This window comes from Choloepus didactylus, chromosome 19 (genome assembly GCF_015220235.1).
Source record: "Choloepus didactylus isolate mChoDid1 chromosome 19, mChoDid1.pri, whole genome shotgun sequence".
NCBI classification, from domain to species: Eukaryota; Metazoa; Chordata; class Mammalia; order Pilosa; family Megalonychidae; genus Choloepus; species Choloepus didactylus.
Window position 1 is genome coordinate 6,757,348 of NC_051325.1, and position 23,414 is coordinate 6,780,761.

Sequence of the window (23,414 nt, forward strand, 5' to 3'; positions counted from 1 at the left end):
CCTGGGAAGACAGTTTGATGTTTTCTGAGAAAACTAGACATTGAATTACCCTATGATCTGGCAATTCCACTTCATGGTATATACACAGAAAAGTTGAAAGCAGTGACATGAACAGACATTTGTACACCTATGCTCATAGCAGCATTGTTCACAGCTGCTAAGAGATGGAAATAACCCAAGTGCCCTTCAACAGATGAGTGGATAAACTAAATGTGGTATATTCATACGATGGAATACCATGCAGCAGTAAGAAGCAACAAGGCCTTGAAACATATGGTGACATGCATGAACCTTGAAGATATAATTCGGGGTGAAATAACTCAGACATAAAATGATATTGTATGTTACCACTTCTATGAACTATCTGAACAATGCAAAATCAATGTTTTATAAGACTATTGGGGACCTACAAATAGTAGCTCGTGAGGAGGAATGATAACCTAATATGTACAGATATGTTAGTGATGGTGAATTCAAAGGTATGGTAATGGATAGGAGTGACGATTGTTAAACTTAAGTCCTTCAGAGTGCTTCTATGCCAGGTAAGTCCCAAAACCCAGAGGCAATAGCCTCTTCAAGAACATGAACCAGGTATGTTCCCTTTGCTCATAAAGTCAGCACCCCTTTTCAACATGAATAGGTTATGGTGGTCACTGCCTACACATCCATGAAGATTGGGAAAGTGATTAAATGGAAGAGGGGATAACAATAGAAAAGACGGAATTTAACAAAGAATTATGAATACTGAATCTTCATACAATTTGCTTTTTCTTAGGTGCTAGGTATTAGGATAGAAGGAAAGAATTGAAATGGTGAAATTGTAACCCATAAGATCCTTTAAAGTTTGTTCTATAGCTACTTGTTAAATTGTAATTTGAAAGCCATACCTTTTTGCATGTGTATTCAGCATGAGGAAATAACTGAAACTATGGTACTATAACTGATAATAACTTTGGACACCTCCTATATATATACTTGTTAAATCATACTTTGAAAGATATTACCTTTTTCTATATATGTTATATTTCATCATAAGGAAATAAGTGAAACTGTGGAATTGTAACCTACAATGTTCTGTGAAATTCACTAACTAATTGTTAAATTGCACTTGGAAAGTTATCACTTCTATGCATATACAATATATTCCACAAGAAAAACATACATGTGAAAAAAAATAAAGAAAGAAAAAAGGAAAACCAAGAGTGGGGGATAGATGCAGGCAGCCACTGTTCGGAACCACCTACTCATAGTTCTTAATGCAGTTTCTCAGCCTCACCCCCTGCTCTTCCCTGGATGCTGTATGATGTCCTTTTTCTCGTCTCCAGTGACCCAGAACAGTACTGAGTTGGGTGTCTTCCTAGTGCTGTAGGCAGAGGGTGCGTGCTTCTACTGGGGGAGTGCAACTGCCCCAGAACAGTTCTTTTACACAGTGTCTGTGTTTTCACAATTGTTTTGGAGGTGGAAGTGAATTCTGGAGCTCACTGCTTGGTGATCTTCCCTGAAGCTCTCACCTTTCCAATATACTCTTCACTACTTGAATATACAAGTGCACATGACACAATCAAACACTCAAAATTCACACACTCACACACAATCCTGTGAGCTTCCAGAATCTAAATAAATGGAATGTTAAATTCCCAAAACTCACTGAAACTGAGAATCTGAATATAAATACATGCATACAGTGAACTGGATGTAATTATGCCACACCCATAAGCATACCCAAAATACTACAAACTCTCATAGACATACACACACCCCTACAAAACTTGATTAAAACACACAGTATTCAGAATCTCTGAAAAAATACACAGATCCCACAATACCAGAGATACACACCTAGACAATGACTCCCAGCCCAAGAAACCCTGACGCTCCAACACACTCCCAAATACACATGAAATCTTCCAGATCTCTCCCCAAAATTAAGCTCATCCTCTGCCTTAGGATTAAAGACACATAAACTACCCTTCCTTTTACAAAATGCACATTTGACCATAGTCCCCAAACAAAAATAAATTTCTCCACACTCTCTATGCAAACACAAATGCACATCCCAAGTGCCAAGATATACATTTTCACAATAACCGAAATACCTCAAAAGCTTCATTAATGAACACTCACAGATCCCAATAACCAATACTACCAAGAGCCCAAACTCAACTCCTGAAAAACACATTTGTGCTGTCTCCACACACACATGTACATCCCAAATATATGCAAGGACCCTACAAATGCTCCAACCAATCCCCCCAAATATCGATGTACATATAACTGTCTTACACTCCCCCAGTAGAAGCATGCACCCTCCACCTACATCAATTGGAAGACCCCCAACTCAGTACATTTCCAAAAAACATTTACATCCCTCAGGTTCCACAAGCTCAAGCACCCAGTGCCTGAATCTCCACACCCACCATTTGCTCACGAATGCACATGCACCTCCACAATCACCAGGTACATGAGAGACACCCCCATACCTGCTGCATATACACAGCAACAATCACACAAAACACTGAAGAATCTCAGACACTAACTACATAGTTTACAAAACCCTGAAAATACACTCAGAATCCCTTCTGCAAAGAAAGTACATAGGGCCCACAAGTCACAGTAAATTTATCAAGTAGAATCTTTATACAAAAGATTGTAAACCTTTGTGAATAAACAAACATTTAGTAGTACACATATCCTCACATCCCACAAAAAAAAAAAACACACTAAAACTCATGTAACTCCCAAATGAATCACACAGACCCTCTGACAATACCTCAATGCATTCAAGACACACTCACATATTACTAAGTACTTAGGAGTCATTCACCTAGTCCCAAATATTACACATTCAGTCCCCCATATCCTCGGAAGATATACATATATACAATGCCCCAGGAGCTGAAGATGAACAGAAGCATTTCCACATTCTCATACATACACAGGATGCCCCCACTTACCTCAAAATGCACAGAATAACCTCACAGTCCCGAACGCACACACACTTGCACAAGGCTCCACCTTGAGAAACTATGAACAGAATCCATCCAACTGCCTGGACAATACATTCAAATTAAGAGAACAAAAACAAACAAACAAAAATCAAAACACAAACACAGCCACTCCACTCTCTCCAAATTCTTCAACACCAAAAAAAAAAATAACCACCCTGAATCCTCACCTGGGCACCGTGAACACACATTGAGCACCATGATTTGGATTTACACAAACCCAACTCACAGCTCATATACACAGACATATAAACAAACCTCACAACACCATCAAAATACACAGAACCACCTCAAATGCACATACACAGATGTTTCCAGTGTGGCTGACTATATGACTATGCAGACTATTTCATGTTCCTTTCTGCAGTGTCCTGATGATATAACACTATATGTTCCCTTCCTATTGACCTCAGGTGTGGCCATTTCACTTGTTTTGAGAAATAAACACACATGGTAATTAATATTCAATTCTGAAATGCATGCATTAGAAGGCTAAACACACCTTTGAATCAACACACACTCTGTCAGCCTGGACTCACTAGATTCTCAGAATAAGGAAAAACTTCCTACAAACTCACTGAATATTTACACAACCTGCCCAAAACCATAGTACACACACAGATCACAAAAACCCTGCATGTATGTATGCAAACCTCCCTCCCCCACCCTAAACCTTCACAGCATCATCCACACCTCCCTCCCACCTACACATACAGACCTCCCCAACCTGTGAATTCACACATACACATTCAACTTATATACACAGAAACACCCATTTCCCCTAAGCACATAAATATCTCCCACTGCGCTGAAGACACACAATGTATATGAGGAAGTGGCTCGAGCTGTGGAAAGGATGAGCTTGGTGGGTAAAGAGAAGTGCTGCAGATCCCTCTGCAGTGAAGGCCTTGTTTTCCTTGTTGACGGGAATGGTGTTGAGAGACAGTCTGGGCTTTATCTGATGGCTGCAGATACAGGGAGTCACCTTGTCCCTGGTCTCACCCCATTCCAGGAAAGCTCACCATCCAGTGGGTGATGGGGGCAGGTAAGAAATGCCTGGAGGACTCGGCCTCAGTGAGGAAAGACCTGACCACACATCCTAGAGCCACAGCCCTCCTGGGGTCAGCTGAGAAGGTTTTGGGTGTGTATCATAACCCTTCTCTTTCTGCCTGGTCCTGATTTATTTTTCTATCTTTCACAGAGGTTGCTTTCTAGGTTCCCATCGCTAAGGTAGTAGGGTTCTTTAATACCCCTATTTTCATCTGGTACCATCATAGTAATATTTGCTGATGAAAGGATGGGTAAGGGACAAGTGTGGCCTCAAGCAGAACCAAGACTCTTTAGTTCCAGGCTGACATTCCTGCAGGGCTTCCTGTACATGCTGCAGAAGACACAGGAGCTCAGTCTGGGCAAAAGAGAGGTACAGATCTGATGTGAGTTGTGGGTCAGGGGACTTCACCTCCCCCAATTCACTCTCTCCACCTCCCACTGAAGGAGCAACCTTGTCTAAGGACCCATTTCCAATTCCTGGCCTCTCTAGCTCTTGTCTGTTTTCTATTGAGCCTGTTTTGTTTTCCATCTCGGTAGGTCCTGAGTCACCTCCTCCCTTCAATCCCAGGCTCCTACAGTAGAAATAAGGATAAACTTCCTTTATAGGAGGAGTTTCTCAGTGGTGAGGCAGAAGACTTCTGGGTCCCCTCAGACCCTACCAGTGTGTCACTACAGGGTCTGTGGGACCCCAGGCCCTAGTGTGGAAGGAGAAGAGCAAAGGACCTTGTCCCATCAACCTTGGGGCAACATCACACTGTAGGGCTTCTCAGGGCATGCCAAAATGTGCCTTGCAGTACAGAGCTGATGATTCCTTCAGTCCATATGGAGATGTGGTTGTGGAGGCGAAGGCAGATTGTCCTGCCTCCAGTTGAGGAGTGCTCCCTTCCAATGCCTCAATCTTTGCATCACTTCTTGGGGTCAGTAATCCCAGTATGAGGTCTGCAGCCCCAAGACTACTGTACAGCCTCCCTGGGCCATCAAGACACATCCTGTCATAACACCACATTTTCTCTTGGTGTTATGTGACATGAGCACTGGGAAGAGGAGAATGGAGTCACCTGCCAAAATCCATGGACAGAGATAGAAGACAGCAACATAGAAAGGAGTGGAAGCTAACTTGTCCCCCTGGAACAACTAATCAACAACCAGGAACAACTAGTAAATAAAATGGAAGAACTGTGGGGGTACAAACAAGACTGTCCACTCATCGTACATCAACCTGAATTGGGAGGAATACCTGAGATCACAGCATAAAATCTGTAAGTAACAACTGCAGATCCAAGCTGGGAGCCCCTTACCCCCACGGCCTGAATTGCAAAGCCTCCTGGTGCATGAGAGCAGCACTCTCCTAGAAAGTGAATATGGCTCAGCTGAGCTCCCAACTGGGGTTTTAATTAACAAACGTGGACTGCTCAATACAAGCTATGAATTCCCAACAAGCAAACAGAGGCATTTGGTGATGACTGACCTTGGAGAGCTGGAGGTTGGTCACGGATAGGCCCTGAAGGGGGCTTTCTGTCCCTTTTCAGCTCAGTGGAGAAAGCCTTGGCCATTTTCAGTTACCAGTGCTCTGATCCAGGCAAGTGTGGAGATAGCACAGGCAGAGAGACTATTCAAATGTAAATGACCTCTCCTATGGGGTATATCTTCCCTAAGAGGAAGAAGGTAGTTCCAAGCTCTACTACCCACTGTCCTTTCAGAACTAGACCCTGGAGCCTGAGGGAAAACAGCCACAGGCCACACCTCCTTACATCAGTCTGGAGCTACAGGCTGACAGGTGCCACCTGCTAGGCAGAAAAGGACAGTGGCTTCAGGCCTCACAGGGTGTATCCATCTTCAAAGACAGCCTCACCGAAACTGGATACTATTGCATCCTTACAAGACCTGAGCCCATTCTGGTCTGGAAAATCTGATTGGGGTAACCAAGGAAACCAGATGCCTGGACAACAGAAAACTACAACCTACACTAAGAAAAACAAAGTTATGGCCCAGTTAAAGTAAAAAACTTATACTTCAAATGAGATACAGGAATTTCAACAGCTAAACGTAAATCAATTCAAAAAGTTTAGGGAACCTATGATGGTGGCTAGGCGAGACGGCAAAAAAACACCTCTTTAAAAAAACTAGATAAAAACCAGAAAGTGACCCAGAATACCATTTTCAGTGATGCACCAGCTGGACAAGTTCTGCTAAATCCACAGGGACCAAGCACTTGGTGAAACTGGGAGTGTGCATTCTGAAACGAGTCATTAAGCTGGCCGAAAGCCCCATGGCTGCACTGTTGTGTGGGGAAAGCAGGGGTTGGTGTTTGGAGATGGACTAATTCTTCTTAAGGAAAAAAAAAACCCAGGAGCAGCTGCAGTTATGACTGTGAGGCCCATGCAGTGAAGCATGGCAGGAGCAGGCTGTTGCAACCTCTCGGTGTCTGGCATGCAGGATAGACTGCTGCTGATTCAATCAGGGCCGGGGGTCAGAGGGGTGAGCCAAAAGGAGAAAGAAACCACGCACCTTGCAGCCGGATCCCAGGCGAACTGGAGACACTCTTGCCTGGGGCCACACCCACAGCTCAGAGACACGTGAGGAAACCCAGTGTGATGGGTAGTGTATTCCAAGGCACCGCCCACATGCCACAATATCAGCCATCGACAGTGGCCTTGGGTGCATTCACAGCTAGTTATCCCGGAGCTGGGAAGGCAGAGCTGTGCAAAAAGGTGGGGCTTGAGATGTCCCATTCAGCCATCTTTGCATCAGGCTGGGAGCGCCCCTGCACAGCCCGGCAGTCTGGGGCTTCCCTTCAGGGATGGCATGCACTCGTGACATAGCAGAGCCTTCCCTCAGCAGAGGTCCTGGAAGATCACAGCTGAGAAAGGAGGCCACTTGGAAAACCCAGTGATGCTACATCAATGCCAGGGACTTGTGGGTCAGTGGCAGAGAAAATCTGGGGCAAAACTGAAATGAAGGCTTGGACTCTTGCAACAGCCTTGAATCCCCGGGAACACCTGGGAGTTTTCAATACTGAAGCTGCCCTGCCTCCCTACCGACCCAGACACACGCCCGACATTCAGGGTGGACATCACCAAAAACACACCCAAACTGAGTTCACCAATTGAACCCCACAAGAATCATTTCCCCACACACCACAAAGACAAACTTGAGGAGAACTGACTTGAGGGGAAAGGTGAATCACAGATGTTGTCTGCTGGTTATTTTGAGAAAGTGTATGCCACCAAGTTGTAGTTGTGAAAAATTAGACTGGTATTTGTTACAACTTGTAAGAACCCTATCAACCAAAGCAAATGCCAAGAGTCCAAAATCAAAAGAAAATCTTAAAGCAGATGATAAAACCAGATGATATGGAGAACTCAATCCCAAACACCCAAAGCAAAATATCAGAAGAAACACAGTACTTGGCACAATTAATCAAAGGACTACAGTCAAAGTATGAGAGCATGGCACAGGATATAAAGGACATGAAGAATAACATGGCACAGGATATAAAGGACATAAAGAAGACCTTAGAAGAGCATAAAGAAGAAATTGCAAGAGGAAATAAAAGACTCTGGATACTCATAATACAAGATTAGAGGAATTTGAACAACAACTCAGTGTCCTAGAGGACCACAGAACAAAAAATGAAAGAACAAAACAAAGAATGGAGAAAAAAATCAAAAAAATTGAAATGGATCTCAGGGATATGACAGATAAAATAAAACGTCCAAATTTAAGACTCATTGGTGTCCCAGAAGGGGAAGAGAAGGTTAAAGGTCTAGAAGGAGTATTCAAAGAAATTGTTGGGGAAAACTTCCCCAACCTTCTACACAATATAAATACACAAAGCATAAATGTCCAGCGAACTCCAAATAGAATAAATCCAAATAAACTCACTCCAAGACACATTCTGATCAGACTGTCAAATACTGATGAGAAGGAGCAAGTTCTGAAAGCAGCAAGAGAAAAGCAATTCACCACATACAAAGGAAACAACATAAGACTATGTAGTGACTACTCAGCGGCCACCAAGGAGGCGAGAAGGCAGTGGCATGACATATTTAAAATTCTGAGAGAGAAAAATTTCCAACCAAGAATACTTTATCCAGCAAAACACTCCTTCAAATCTGAGGGAGAGCTTAAATTTTTTACAGACAAATGCTGAGAGATTTTGCCAATAAAAGACCTGCCCTACTTCGGATACTAAAGGGAGCCCTACCAACAGAGAAACAAAGAAAAGAGAGAGGGATAGAGAGAATTCTAACAGACATATATAGAACCTTACATCGCAAATCACCGGGACACACATTTTTCTCTAGTGATCATGGATCTTTCTCCAGAATTGACCATCTGCTGGGACATAAAACAAGCCTCCATAAATTAAAAAAAAATTGAATACATTAAAAGCACATTCTCTGACCACAATGGAATAAAAATAGAAGTCAATAATTTTTTATTTGTAACTCCACTATTTCCTTCCTACATGATATGAAATACACAAAGTCTAATGATAAATCAGTGGTTTTGGACTCAATGGAAAATATATAATTTTTTGACAAGAACTATATAAAGGTAGGGGAATGGAGGAGTATAGGAACATAGTTTATGTGTCCTATTGAAGTTAAGCTGGTATCAAAGAAAAACATGGTTGTTATGGATTTAAGAGGTTAATTTTAAGCCCCACAGAAAACACAAAGAAATTATCAGAGAATATGACCATAGAGAAGAAAAGTAGAGAATGGGTTATAAGAAGTGGGGGAAGGGGCAATGGGAAATTAAGAAATGACTGTAGTGTTGCTGTTTGAGGTGAAGGAAAATTTCTAGTAATGGATGGTGGGAAGGTGAAAGCATTACAACAGTCTAAATGTGATTAATCCCACTAATGCAATACTAGGAAGGGGGTGGAATGGGAAGATTTAGGCTGTGTATATGTTTCCACAATTGGAAAAAAAAAAAAAAGACTGTCTAAATAGATGACAATTGAATGCCAAGGATGATCCTGGATCGGATCTGAGGATGGAGGACAGGAGGCTCAAAGGGACGCAGTTGAGACATAAGAAAAAAAAAAAGGAAATATAGAATGTAAGCTTTGTATCAATGTTGAATTTCTTGAACTTCTTAGCTGCACTTAATGGGATTGCATAAAAGAATGTTCTTGTTCATGGGAGTTGTATATATGAATTATAGTGATTTTTCAAGGATGTGTGCAGCTTCCTCTTATATGTTAAGAAGACAGAGCAATAGATGATGGATGAAAGACAGGGAGGGAGGGAGGGAAAGAGGAATGGCGGTGTGACAGCATGTTAAAGTTGGTGGATCTGGGTATTGGGGGAGGGGGTCAGGGAATGCTGGAGTTCTGTGTCTGGGGTTTCTATTGTTTTTGCAACTGTTCCTATAACTTTGAATTTATTTCAAAATAAAATACAAAAAAGAACAGGGGACTAAAAGTTCAGGGAAGATATGGCAAAAGAGATGAACTGCATAATGAAAATGCTGGGCATACATAAGGTAGAAATTGAAAGTTCAGGAAAACAACTGGCAGAATCTATGGAAATAAAAGGCACAACACAAGAGATGAAAGACACAATGGAAACATACAACAGCAGATCTCAAAAGGCAGAAGAAAACTCTTAGAAACTGGAGAACAAGAAACCTGAAAGCCTACACACAAAAGAACAGATAGAGAACAGACTGGAAAAACATGGGCAACTTCTCCACGAATTGAAGAACAACATGAAATGCAAGAATGTATATGTCATTGGTGGCCCAGAAGGAAAAGAGAAGTGAAAAGGAACAGAAGGAATAATAGAGGAAATAATCAATGAAAATTTCCCATCTCTTATGAAAGACATAAAATTACAGGTCCAAGGAGTGCAGCAACCCAAACAGAATAAGTCTGAATAGGCCCATGCCAAGGCACTTAATAATCAGATTATCAAATATCAAAGATAAAGAGAGAATCCTGAGGGCAGCAAGAGAAAAGCAATCTGTAACATAGAAAGGAAGCTTGATAAGACTATGTGTGGATTTCTCAATAGAAACCATGGAGGCAAGATGGAAGTGGGGTGATGTATTTAAGATACTGAAAGAGAAAAACCACCAACCAAGAATCGTATATCCAGCAAAGCTGTCCTTCAAATAGGAGGGAGAACTTAAAATATTCTCAGACAAACAGACCATGACAGAGTTTGTGTACAAGATACCTGCTCTACAGGAAACACAAAAAGAAGCACTGCAGACAGAAAGGAAAAGACAGGAGTGAGAGGTTTGGAAAACAATTTGGGGAGATAGTAGCACAGCAATGTAAGTACACTGAACAAAGATGACTGTGAGTATAGTTGAAAGAGGAAGGTTAGGACCATATGAGACACCAGAACAAAAGAAGAAAGATAAAGACTGGGGCTGTATGACTCAGGAAAACCTAGGGTGCTCAACTATTGTAATAAAAGGTACAAATAAGTTTTTACATGAGGTAGAACAAATGAATGCCAACATTGCAACATGTTAAAAATAGGGTGGGATTGGGGGGAAATAGAATCAATGCAAACTAGAGACTACATGTAACACAAACATTGATTATGCTTCCTTTAATATAACAAAAGCCATATACCAAAGCTAAACGCACATGGCAGGACAGGGACATAGTGGAAGGGAATGGGACTCCTGGTATTGGTGAAGTCGTCTGACTCTTTATTCTACTTTAGGTTAATGCTATCTTTCCTTTTCTTGCCTTCTAGCTGTCATGTTTTTTTTTCCTCCCTCTCTTTTTTCCTTTTCTTTTGTCTCTCTACCTTCTTTCACTCTTCCTCCTTCTTTGGGAAGAAATGGAGATGTCCTGATATAGACAGTAGCAATGGTGCTGAATACATAAATATGTGACTATACAGGGAAACAATGATTATTTACTTAGGACAGAATGTATGGTGTATGAACAAAACCATCTTTAAAAAATGGGTTGATGAACAAAACTTGAGGGAACTATATTGAGTGAAATAAGACAGACATATAAGGACAAATATTGCAGGGTCTCACTGATAAGAACTAATTATAATATGTAAACCCATAGACATGAAATATAAGCTACCAGGATACAGAACGAGGCTAAAGAATGGGGAGCGGTTGCTTTTTATGAGCAGAATGTTCAACCATGGTGAACTTAAATATTTGGAAATGGACAGAGGTGACGGTAGCATGTTCTAAGAAAAACTAACAGTGCTGAATGGTGTGTGAAGGTGGTAGAAAGGGTAAGATCAGCATCACATATGTATCCAGAAGGAAAGCTGGAAGTTAAAAGATAGGAATGTATAAAACAGTGAATTTTGTGGTGGACAATGTCCGTGATTAACTGTACAAATATTAGGAATCTCTCTCATGAACTAGAACAAATTTATGACCCTATAACTACAAGTTAATCATATAGCGGCAAATGGGGAAAAATATATACCTATTGTAAACTATGTACTACAGTTAGTAGTATTTTAACATTCTTTCATCAACAGTAACAAATGTACTATAGCAAAACTATGAATCAATAATGGAGGGGGTTGGTTAGGGATATGGGAAGATTTGAGTTTCCTTGTTTTGTCTTTATTTCTTTTCTGGAGTGTTGAAAATGTTTTAAAAATTGAAAAAAATATTTGTGGTGATGGATGCACAAATGTATGACAGTACCATAGGAAACTGATTGTACACTTTGGATCCTTGCAGAGTTTTATGGTATGTGAACAATCTCAATTAAAAAAAAAAATCATGGACAGAATCAAGAGGGGAAATATACGAGACCAGAGCCTTTTGGGGTCATATTTGGAGGGAATGCAGAGTCAGACCCTGTCGAACACCCTCAAGGACAGATATCCCTACTGGCGGTCCCTGGGCTGATTATCCATTTTTGGGGGGACAGGTGGTGGTGTCTCTGCACCAAGTTTCCCTGAATTCCTATTCAGACTCTCTGATTCATCCTCTGCAAATGCCTTCCCACCATACTCCCTGGAGTGGGTGCAAGTCCATACTGTGCAATATGGAGCAAAGAAGAAAGATGCGATGGGGAGTGAGGTTTTAGGACCAGTCAGATCAAGGTTTCAATTTCACCATCATCATATGCTGGCCCTGTGGCTGGTGGTATCTATATCTGTGGGGTTATTTTTTTATCAGTATGATAGGAGGAATAACATTTAATTTTGATAACTCTTGATAGTATTAGAGATTTGAAAGTAAAATGCTTACCCAGGATAAGGACTCAACCCATGGTGTCCAACATTTCTACTATGAAAGTGTTGAAAAAGTACCCAGGGGAGTCTGAAGTCATTCAGAGAGTGTTCTGTGAGGATGTGGGTCTGGGCTCTGTGTCCACAGGTGGCCGAGTCAAAGGGGTGAAGAAGTCAGGGAGTTCCCCGAGGTCATCCTCACTATTCCTGAGGTTCAGCCCTTCAGCACCAGCTTCTGACCCATCACAACCCCTTCACCATGTGCTGGATCCAACTGTTCATGATTCCATCTCCCTCTGCACTGTGCACTTTCTCATGGTGGGAAAAGTCCTTGTCTTCAGTGGGACCAGGACATCAACATAAACAAGGAAAAGGGTGGGGAGAATAACAGCTATCGTTTCTTTAATATCTTTACCAAGAGTGCTTGTTCAAGGCACTGTACACATCTATATAAATGTTATAACTAGCCTGTGACACAGAGGTGATTCCCATTTCACATGTGAGGCACAACTCATCCAGGTCACAGGGCCAGTAAGAGGAAGACCCAGCACTGCCTTCAAATCCATCCAGGCACCAATCCCTTCATCTCTCACCCTGACCTGAGTGAGCCACGAATCTGCTTTCTATGAATGTAGATTTGTTCAACACAGAAGGTAATATAAACAGGGTCACAATATGTATAGCCACTGAGGTCTGGCTTCTGTCACTGAGAATGAAATTTTGAGATCCTCTAGGGGATTGTGTGTGAATAGTTTTATGGCACAGTGTAGTCCATTGTGTGAATATACCACATTTTGATTATCTGGTTATCAGCTGATGGAAACTTGGGAGGCCTTGACTATTCACTATCATTTCTTTTAGTTTATTATTTAGAAGTGGGATGGCTGACCATGTGGGATAAGCCAGTTAAATTTATGAGGCACAGCCAAACTGCTTTCCAAAGTGGCTGCACCATTTCACACTCCCTCAGAACATGTATAGACATCCTAGTTGCCCCATTTCCTTCAACTCTTTGAAGAGTCAGCCTTTTATTTTCACCATTTTATCACAGGTGTACTGGCTTCATATTTTGGTTTCAGTTTTCATTTTGTTGCTCAATAGTGATGTTGAGCATGTGTTTACCTGCATATTTCTCAATCATAAATTTTTTTTAGTACATGTTCAAATTTTTTACCTATTTTTATTGGCTTTTTAAAGTTATCATTGTGCTGCAAACATTCTTTAGATATTCTGCATATCAGCTCACTTTCAGATACATATGCTGTAAGTTTTACCTCCTGTCGTGGCTTCTCATTTGTGTACAAACATGAAAACTCAGTAAATTTTAGTGGTGTGAATGACTACATTATCTATCCTCTACTTCAGATTCTCATTGCCACACTAGCTGAGAAAGTTTTGACTCAGGAACAACTTCGTGCCTGCTGACATTTGCCATCCATTCTCAGGCCTGAGGGAAAACCTACTATGACCCTGAGGACTCCTTTTACATGACACCCTGAAGAAGACTGGCCTCTGACTGTGTGGGCCCTCCCTCCCTCCTGCTTAAGTTAAACTTCGAAAGAGGGGTGGATTTTCATTCTAAAAACAAACTAGAGATTATTTCTGGGGAGTGATATGAAAACAAACGTGGCTCCAATGAAACAACACAGCTGCCCTGCCATCTCTGGACTCTGTGATGCTTGGGGCTCCGACACCTCGACCCTCCTCCCTGGCAGGGGCAGATCCAGGGCACAGTCAGACTCGCTCCACCTTGCTCCATGCCAGGGGACTCGATTCTTCAGGGTGACTCCTCTCCAGAAACCATGACATTCTCTCCAAAAAATATTCATACAACCAGCTCAGCTCACATCAGGCATTCCAGCAATTTTCATTCATGTAACCTGGGAGGGAGGTTTTCAACGCTTGGTCAAGAGACACGAAACTCCTGTCCACTATCCTAAATCTCATGGTACATGTCCTACCAAATAAAAACAAAATAAAAAGAGTGAAAGACTTAGAAAATACCCAAGAAAATATACTGTATACATTTTCTATGTATTTTAACTTAAAATATATAATATTAAAGTATAAAACCAACCAGAGCACCATTCTCCTAATAAACATATTATACCGAATGAATTCCTGCCATTAAGTTGGGGTTAGGATATGAACTGGGTGGTGGAGGCTAAAAGAATCCCTCTGTACCATAGGGAAGCATTTCTTCAGGGTTTCAAAAAAGGTATGTCTGTACCTTTGTGGGCAGGATAATAACATCATAAAGAATAAAATGCAAAAAGGAGACTCACCATAAAGAGTAATGCCCAGAAATCCTTCAGTGGAAGGCAGGAGGCATGTGTGAGGTCAGAAGATTTCTGACCTATCATTTAGAACCTTCTGGTGGGATCCAGCTCCATGTGGAATAGGGAAAATAAAGAAGAATCAGGAACCCTATAAGGAAAACATGAAGCTGAGATGAGCTTCCCAGTGCTAAGAACATCTTAAGCATTCAGATAAGAAAAAATTCCATGTCAGGAGAGTCAGAGACAAATCCTCTCTTATCTAGACTTCCCCACTGTCACCAGCTCTCACAATTATTTTACAACCCTACCTTTGCAGTTCCTCCAATATCACCTCACTGACAGCTAAAAGTCCTCTCTACTCCTGAAGGCTCAGGTTCCCATGGAGTTAGATTGCTTGAGAATTAGTGTCACAGCTGACCTGCTTGCTACCCAATATTACACCCAGGGAGCACACAGTAGGTTGGGGGTGGGGAGGGGCAGATGGCTCTGCATCCTTTCCAAAGCAGGAACCTTGGGGGACTGTATTCTTGACCACTACTCAGGACCAAGAGAAGCTAATTGCACCTGTAGCTGCCCAGATGATTCTCAGAGGCCTTTGCCTGGGAGAAGACTTGATCCATCTTATTTACTGTTCAGGAAGCTGCACTACCTTAGGACTGCTGGCTGCCATGTGGACAACTTAACTGGGAAGCTCTGCTATGCATGGGCATTGTCCATTACCCCTACCCATTTAGGGTCCCCTGATGCCAGTACCACCTGAAAGCAGAAGGAACATCCTAAAATTCAGACACACCTGAACCCATATGCATGAGGAAGAGCAGAAAATCTCCAACCTCTAAGGGGAGTCTTTAGTCCTAAAGCATTGGCTGTTCTGGTTGGGTTCCACTGAATTTCACCTTCTTGCTCCCTGTGGCTTTCTGAATTTCATTCTGTTTATAAAGGATTCCATTCATAGGATTAAGACACATCCCAGTTGAGGTGGGACACACTGTATTGCAAGGAATCTCTTCAAAGGTCTTACTTACAATGGGAATTAAGATTAAGAACATGTTTTTCTGGGGTACATATAGCTCTAAACAACAATATCTTGCTAATATGAACCAGCTCCAGTGAACTTGATCCCCTTTAATAGGAACATGTATACAGGATGGACTTGTACTCCAAGTAGGACCCTCTGTTACTACCTTAACTATATCAGTAAAAACACCCTATATATCTCCAGACACACAGACTCTCATACATCCTAGACAAACATGCCCAACTAGACCCATAACTTAAGTACAGTCAAATCACCTATCATTCCTAAATTTTTACAGGCAAAACCTACCCACTTTGAATACTCACATGCCAGTTCTACAACTAGAGTCACATAACAAATTACAAATCTGCCTGAAAACACACATGCAACCAACACACTCCTGGTATACACACACTAAAACCCTACTCACACACAGGCTCTCAAAGCACCAAGTAAATAAACGTTTATCCCATACATCCCCCTAATGGACCTACACACAATCCCACAACTGTACAATATTCACAATTTCTCAACACATGCACAACCTACACAGACTGTTAGTTTCCAAATACACACACCGAACCTACCACATATCAAAGAGGACATACTTGATGAACTTCCTGAACTCCATAAACTCAAATGCATATAGAGCTACAAAGTATAGACATCAATTACATACAAGGACCGGAAAAAACATATACACATAACTGTTCCAAATTCGTCAAGCATTTTATTCCAGAATAAGCAAAGACATTCAGTGAACCCTTTATTACACACACAAACTCCCCATGAAGACACTTATACACAACCCATGATTATAATTATATAGCCAACCCTCAGATAGATACACACAAAACATGCAAAAACCAGCTATCTCTGCCCTGTTAATAATATGCAAACATGATCTCCCTACACACAGTAAACACAGACATACACTCTCAAATATTTCCAATACCTGACTGTATACACTGCCAAAACATTATGCATCAACCCCATACATCCAGAATAAAACCCCACCACTCTAACCACAAACCATTCCCAAAGACACATGTGAAAACCCTAGCATTTTCCAAAGAAGGCTGTGAATACTTTTTACATGCTAGATTCTATGGATAAACATACACAGTTCATCCACTCACTCCTGGGTATACACACATGAGTCAGACACACTGAAGACACAAAGAAATATCTCATCCTATCCTATGTAAGTACACATAAAACCCCTTCCAAATCCCCAATTACACATGCCCACCCTATATCCCAAATTCTCAGATGTAATCACATCATAAACCTGGAAAACATAAATTATAATTATCCCACTGTGGTAGACTGAATTATGCACTCAAAATTCAACATGTTGTTATTGGTGGAAACCTATTGTAAATAGGATCTCCTGGACATGATACTTTTAGTTATTGTGTGGCCAAATGAAGGACGGTTTTAATTAGATTGCTGCAATCCTTATAAACAGAATCAAATATTACAGAAGCTAGAAAGGAGAGGACATTGGCAAGTGACAGAAGGCAGAAATACATCCAAGGATTGCTGGCCACCAGCAGCAGAATGCTGTAGATATTCAGGAGAAAGCAAGCCTCGCCCGTACCTTGATTTGGACTTCTTCTAGTTTCAATCCAGAGACCAATAAATGTCTGTTGTTTAAGAAATGTTTGTTGCTCACATGCATATGTAGATATTTCTGCCAAACCCAAATTAAACACAAAAACTTCTCCAGGATTTAGGGGAAAGCATGCACAACATGTAAAAAGAAAAAAATAAAAACATTCCCAAAGCCTCAAATTATAAATAAACAACCCACTGAAATACATTAATTGCATCTCAACTCTCCAAAAACACTGAGCCACACTCAAAAAACACTCTCATGACTCCCTGTTAATCTGAAATAATACATGCTAGCACCACCAATTCACACATTTGAATACAGATATCACATTCTCACCAATCCATTAAACTCCAAACTATGAATTCATAGGAACACAATCCCAAGTACATGCACAATTGAGCTCATGCTCCCTGAATTTCTACAATCCCCAAGAGGCCCACAAATACCCATACAGAATATCCTGTTTCCAGGAACACAGCCAGCCTCGTCTTCCCCACACCCATAATCAGGCACAAAATGCCCTCCCATTGACCTTCTAACAACCCAAGGATGAACAGACATGGACCTTACACTCCAAAGACACCCTTGCCCTCAGAACCTCCACTCACCAGAATACAAACACAAAACCACGTTAGAGCCCTGGGTACATATGTAAAGATGTGCTGGGAAAGGTTCAACAACCTAAACCAACTCTCCATAAATACTGCACCCAACCTCACACAATAAATTTCAATAATAGAGATATAGCACACAGTTACAGAAAATTACAAAATATGCAATACTTTTTCTTGGAATAATGCTTTTGTTGATTTTTGCCCAAATCTTGTATCTATTATAGCCAATCTGTGCTTGCAATACCACCACAATTTCACATCACACTTTCAAGAAGTGTTTGATTATATTTTTCTAAACAAAGACGCTCACATTCTTGAAAAATGAGTGGGCTCATTATAAATATTGGTTGATATTTTTATGTTAACGAGTAGTATAGCGAGGCAATGAACCTATACATTAGAATTTCACTCAATTTTTTATGGTGTTCCTTACCTCTTTCCTCAAGAAAATAACAGTTTTCATATACTGAAGGAGACCTAGTTTTTTTTCTGCCAGAATATAACAGAAGCAAACTTGACACACTTTTAAGTTTGCTATACATTATTAAATTTCCAAACACACTTTATACAACCCAATAATCAATAAATGCAGCCGGGTCTGAGTTTGCGTGTTCCCACGTAGAAATCCTCCCCAACCCCCGCGCAGGGCGGCAACCCCAGGAAGGAGCGCAGCTCCTGGATCAGCCCCCGATACAGACACAACGGATGCAAATAACCCCAGAGCACATACAACAGTGAGCTCAGTGACATTAGAAGCCATGAGTCTAAATAGCCATTACCTTTATTTTTTTATAAAACTAATATATAAAACCGGTTAGGAGTAGATGGAAAAACGGTCAAAGAATGTCCCCCCTCCCCCAACGACAGATAGTGACGCGCCCTCCATGCTGTGCGCATGCGCTTCCCTTCATGGGTGTGCTCCCAAATGACAGCTGGAGCGGTTCCAGAACATGAGGCACGTGCACGAAAGCCCTGGCTATCAGGGGAGCTTGCGCACCAGCGTGCCCATGCGTGCGGGGCAAGGTCCTGTAGGGACAGGGTCCTGGGGAGGGGCCTCTGGGAAAGGCGGGAAATAGAACCTGAGAAAGAGGCTGTGAGGCTTCTTGCGAAACAGGTGATTCCTCTTCTCCAGAAACCTCCACAGCCATCCTATCCTCCATAAAAGAGTGTATAGGAAAAGACCTCTGGCGATTTTTATACTTAAAAGGATGCAGGGCAGTTCCCTGTACTTAGAAAGATCCTAGATGAAGTGTTTTAAGAAGAGGTCTGCTCCAAGGCAGTGTTCTCAGATTGGAAGGATTAGTTATGTCCACCTTGACTACATTTATTTTGTTCTTATTCATGTCCTCTGCAGAAAACTACTGGCTTACCTGGGTCCTTGTTCCTGGAGTAGAATTAAGTAGCTTCTTAGCAATGGAATAGAATAAAAATCAAGACTTAATAATGCATTCTATTAAAGTGTTCTCTTTAAATAAAAAGGTGAAAAATAGTGTGTTTTGTTCGTGGAGCAAAGATTCAAACTCATATCTCTTTACTGTTAATTCACTGCTCTTTCTTATGGAGTAAGTAATCAGAGCTTAATAGGTTACACCTCTCAGGTAAGGCTGCCAGACACAATAGAGGACACCGTTTAACTTTGAATTGCAGATATATGAATATTTTCCTAGCATACAAGTGTCATGTAATGTTTGGGGCATACTTATGCCAAAATATTACTTCTTTACTGATTTTCAAATTTCGCTGGAAGATGTATTTCTTTGCTAAATATGGCAATGTTATTTAAAGCTTTAAGATATATTAGACATGTTCCTTTCAGTAATCTATCTTAAGGAAATAAGAGTATAGTTATTGCAGGAAAATTGATAATGAAAAAATACAGGAACACATGCTAATTTCATAATCAGAAATGAAAGTGAAAATGTAATTGGAAACGAACTCACATTGCATTTACTTTGCATGAAATCTCTCCAGAAAGATTAGAAAGAAGAAATTGACCTCGGTTTCCCGTGCTGAGGTGAACCGTGTAGCCAGTAGAAAGGGCAGGGGAAAAACTTGTTCCTGCATGTTTCGTTCTGCAAAATTTGGCTTTTAAACCATGAAAATGCTACTTGTGATAAAATCAATTATAAGCATTAGAAGATAAAAGTTAAAAACATTACAAGAAAATAAAATGAGGAAAAAAGTGGTGATTTTTCCTGGAAGCCTACAAGCATGGGCATCTCTCATGTAGTGGGACATTCCAGAAAAGAATTGACAGTTTGTAGACAAATCTTGGTGGACCCTGCAGAGCTTACAACAATGGACACTAATTATGGGAAACAAGGCTGTATGAATATACAGTAATATAACGTGCTTGATCTGATGAGCAATCCTAATTTCCAATATTGTGTGATCTTATCTCCATAAGTACACATGCATTTTTCAGATTATGTGTTCTAATTTTTGTACAAAAAATGATGATGTCATTGAAGTAAGTGAAAAACCTACCACTACAGTTGCAGAGCAGGGTGGGTTGAGGGGCATGAAACTAGGTTGATTAATAAGAATGGGGGATAAGTCTTTTGCTGTGAATCTGAGAAAGAATCCACAAATAGCACTGAAGAACTACATACCAATTGAGTTGTCCAATTAAAATTTGAAGGGAACATCTGGTTTTTTGCCCATGTGTCAGAGCCAGTCATGGAATGCCTCCCCTCCCCCACCCCAGGCCCACCTGCCCTCTGCCCCTTCCCCACTGTAGAATGTCTTCAGTCCTACATTCTCACCCTGTTGAGATTCAAATTTTCAAACATTAACTCAGATTCCTGAGAATCTACTGAGAGCAAGTCATTCTCTGGGTCCTGAACCTGAACATTTCTCAACCTGTAGGCTACCAGACAGCAGTGGCCAGTGTCCACACCTGTGGTGGTGACATCAGAAGGAGGTAGGAATGTAGAATGGGGATGTGTTATCAGAATCCGGCCATCCTTCTAACCTATAGGAATTCAAATATGACCCAGCCCACTGGGACAAGATTTGAGCTGAATTAGAGGAAGGAGAGATCACTGGACTCCCACCAAGGACCACACCTTGGAGGCAGATTGGAAACCAAAGACTTTCAGTTGAGGAAGGGGTGGCCTTAGAGGTAGACCTGGATTTCTGAGCAGAACTACATTGGCTATAGAGAAAGGATGGGAACAGGTGGATTGATGCTCTCTAGAAGGGAGAAAAGCCACATAACAAGTGTTCAATGAGTAGTGTGGCTATGTTGTATGGTAACAGAGATGCTTGCCTAAACCCTGTGTCAATTCGTTAGGGTACTTGGAAATTGCTGTATGATTTTATTTCAAGGTTCTGAACTGAAGTAAACTAGGTCTTGTGTGGGCAGTGGGGAGCAATGGTCTAAAGCACAAAATGAATCAGTGGAGTCATCTGTGTCCACATCTGCAGTGACAGAGTCTCTGGATGAGCTAGACTGGAAGTTAGTCTACTGTCACAGCCCAGTGTCTCTAAGCTCCTTCCTGCCCAAAGACATCTTTGATTTCCCCCCTGACACGTTTCCATTCTTTCAACTTGGACAGGGCAGTGGAGTAATGTCAAATGGTTTTAGAGGATGGAATTACGTAAATTGTTCTGAATTGTTCTAAGATTGTAGAATCTCTGATCTTCAGACACCCTTGAACTTGTTCCTAACTTCATGGTGTAACCCTCAGCCCTTCATTTTACACTTGAGAGGAAGATGTTGCTCATATTCCATGAACACTTCATGAACATGGATTGGAAACTGTGTAGTGTTGGTTTTCCAATGGAACATACTTTAAAGGCAGATTGCTTTTTGAAGAGAGAATGTAGGATAACAAGGAATTAAGATTATGTTCTCTATTGTTATTATTATTGTCACTAGCACAGCTTTGTGATTAACTTTGCCTGTATTATAGGTTCCTGTTCTCACTGAGTACAGTCTGAGGGAGGGACTTGTGAACGGGAATGTATTCTGCATTTCATAGCCCTAAATGACACCTGACACATGCCTGGTATAAAGGTATTTCCTTTTCCTATTTGGAGCACAAATTAGATGGAACAGTCAGTTTCCATCACTTGGTGTCAATTTTAAACACACAGGCACATTTGTTAACCTCTGAAGTCCTCTACCGATGCCATTTTTTGGCCCTCGTTTACCCTCTTCCAACATAGTTGGGTGTTACTGAATGGAATCATGGGGAACATGGGCTCTTCTGTTATGGAAACAGAATTTCCTGAGAGGTGGTAGGGACATGTGGACAGTGGGTAGGGGTCCTGGCTGTGTGTAATGAGGGTTTGGATGGCGCCTACAACTGTAGGGATATGCTGGGAAGGATGTGGAAAGAGCATGAAATTTAGCGTTCCTGAGGTAATGGATCCTCTTTGGGTAGAGACTCTTCTCCACTTCTTGTTTTGTAGTTCTGAAAAAGGACAAAAGATGATTTATAATGAGCATCAGGAAAAGGGAGACTGAAGAGAAGAGGAGTAAAACAATCTTTGCAAATCTACCTCCTTCATAACTTCCCATTTGCTGCCTAAAACTTACTCTAGAGAACCTGCCTTATCTGCTCTTGAGCAACCTGAGGGGAATTTTTCCAAATATCACATGTCAAACCTGTTCCTTTTCCTGGATCAGCCCCTGAGACTGGCTGGATATATGGAACAGATTTCCTCAGTTAGGTGCTGTGGTCCAGTGAGAGCATGGGCTTCTTTCTTCTTAGCAGCCAGAGGTCTGGGAATCTTGACCTGGGAGCAAGTCCTGCAATGGAAAAAACTCTCAGCAGTTCTGTAATCTACAGTCTCTAGGAGGACATTTGCTATCCTTCAAGATGCCCTGTCCACATGCCTGCTCACTTATAAGTTCACAGCTAGGATTCCCCAATTAGTTTAGGAGATCCCGATAGCCTCAAAACTGTAGCCTTTTTTAACTATTCTATTCACACATTTCCTTGTCTCCACAGCATCTCCATTGCTCACACCAGACATGACCATGTATCCTGGAGCCTCCCTATATCATTTCATTACACAACCAGTCCCCACACCAATACCTGGTCCACCACACCCACCTATCAGGGGACATTACCCACACCCCATTTTCAATCCATCACTTCCTCCTGGAAACCCTCAGGTGCTGCCTGCTTTCCCCAGAACACTGTTGGTGACAGGAGGTGGAGGCCCTGTCACCAGTGCACCTAGAGCTGACAAAGTCATTCTCCAAGTCAGGAAACAAGAAGGACCAGCTGAGACCCCTGAAACTCAGTCTGTTATCCTTCCTCAGTCACCCCACATTTCAAGTGCCAATGGGATCCTCTGTGGGGGTGTTAATCATCCCCCTCCAGGGAACTTGAGGCCCTCTGCTCTGCAGCCCATCATACCTGCCATGACTCTCAGGGGCACTAAGCCTGGTAATGGGGGCTGGTCTCCAGGCTTTCCTCCTCAAGCTCCACCACCAGTCACCCCGCTGGCCCCCAACCTTCATTCAGGGAATGCTCTGCCCAGGACACAGGGGGCCTCAGGGCAGGGAGCTGTGGCCTCGGCCCAGTCGACACCTTCACTGGATGACTCCTGCCAACCCAGGAGCGTTTATGAGAACTTCCGCTGTTGGCAGCGCTTCAAGTCCCCAGCCCAGAGGCAC

General features: G+C 41.8%; 1 protein-coding gene across 1 annotated transcript in view; it reads left to right on the forward strand.

The window, feature by feature from the left end:
* The window catches only part of LOC119516035 (NUT family member 2G-like), an 87,138-nt gene that overhangs the window by 25,805 nt on the left and 37,919 nt on the right, over positions 1-23,414 (forward strand). The window lies entirely within an intron of this gene.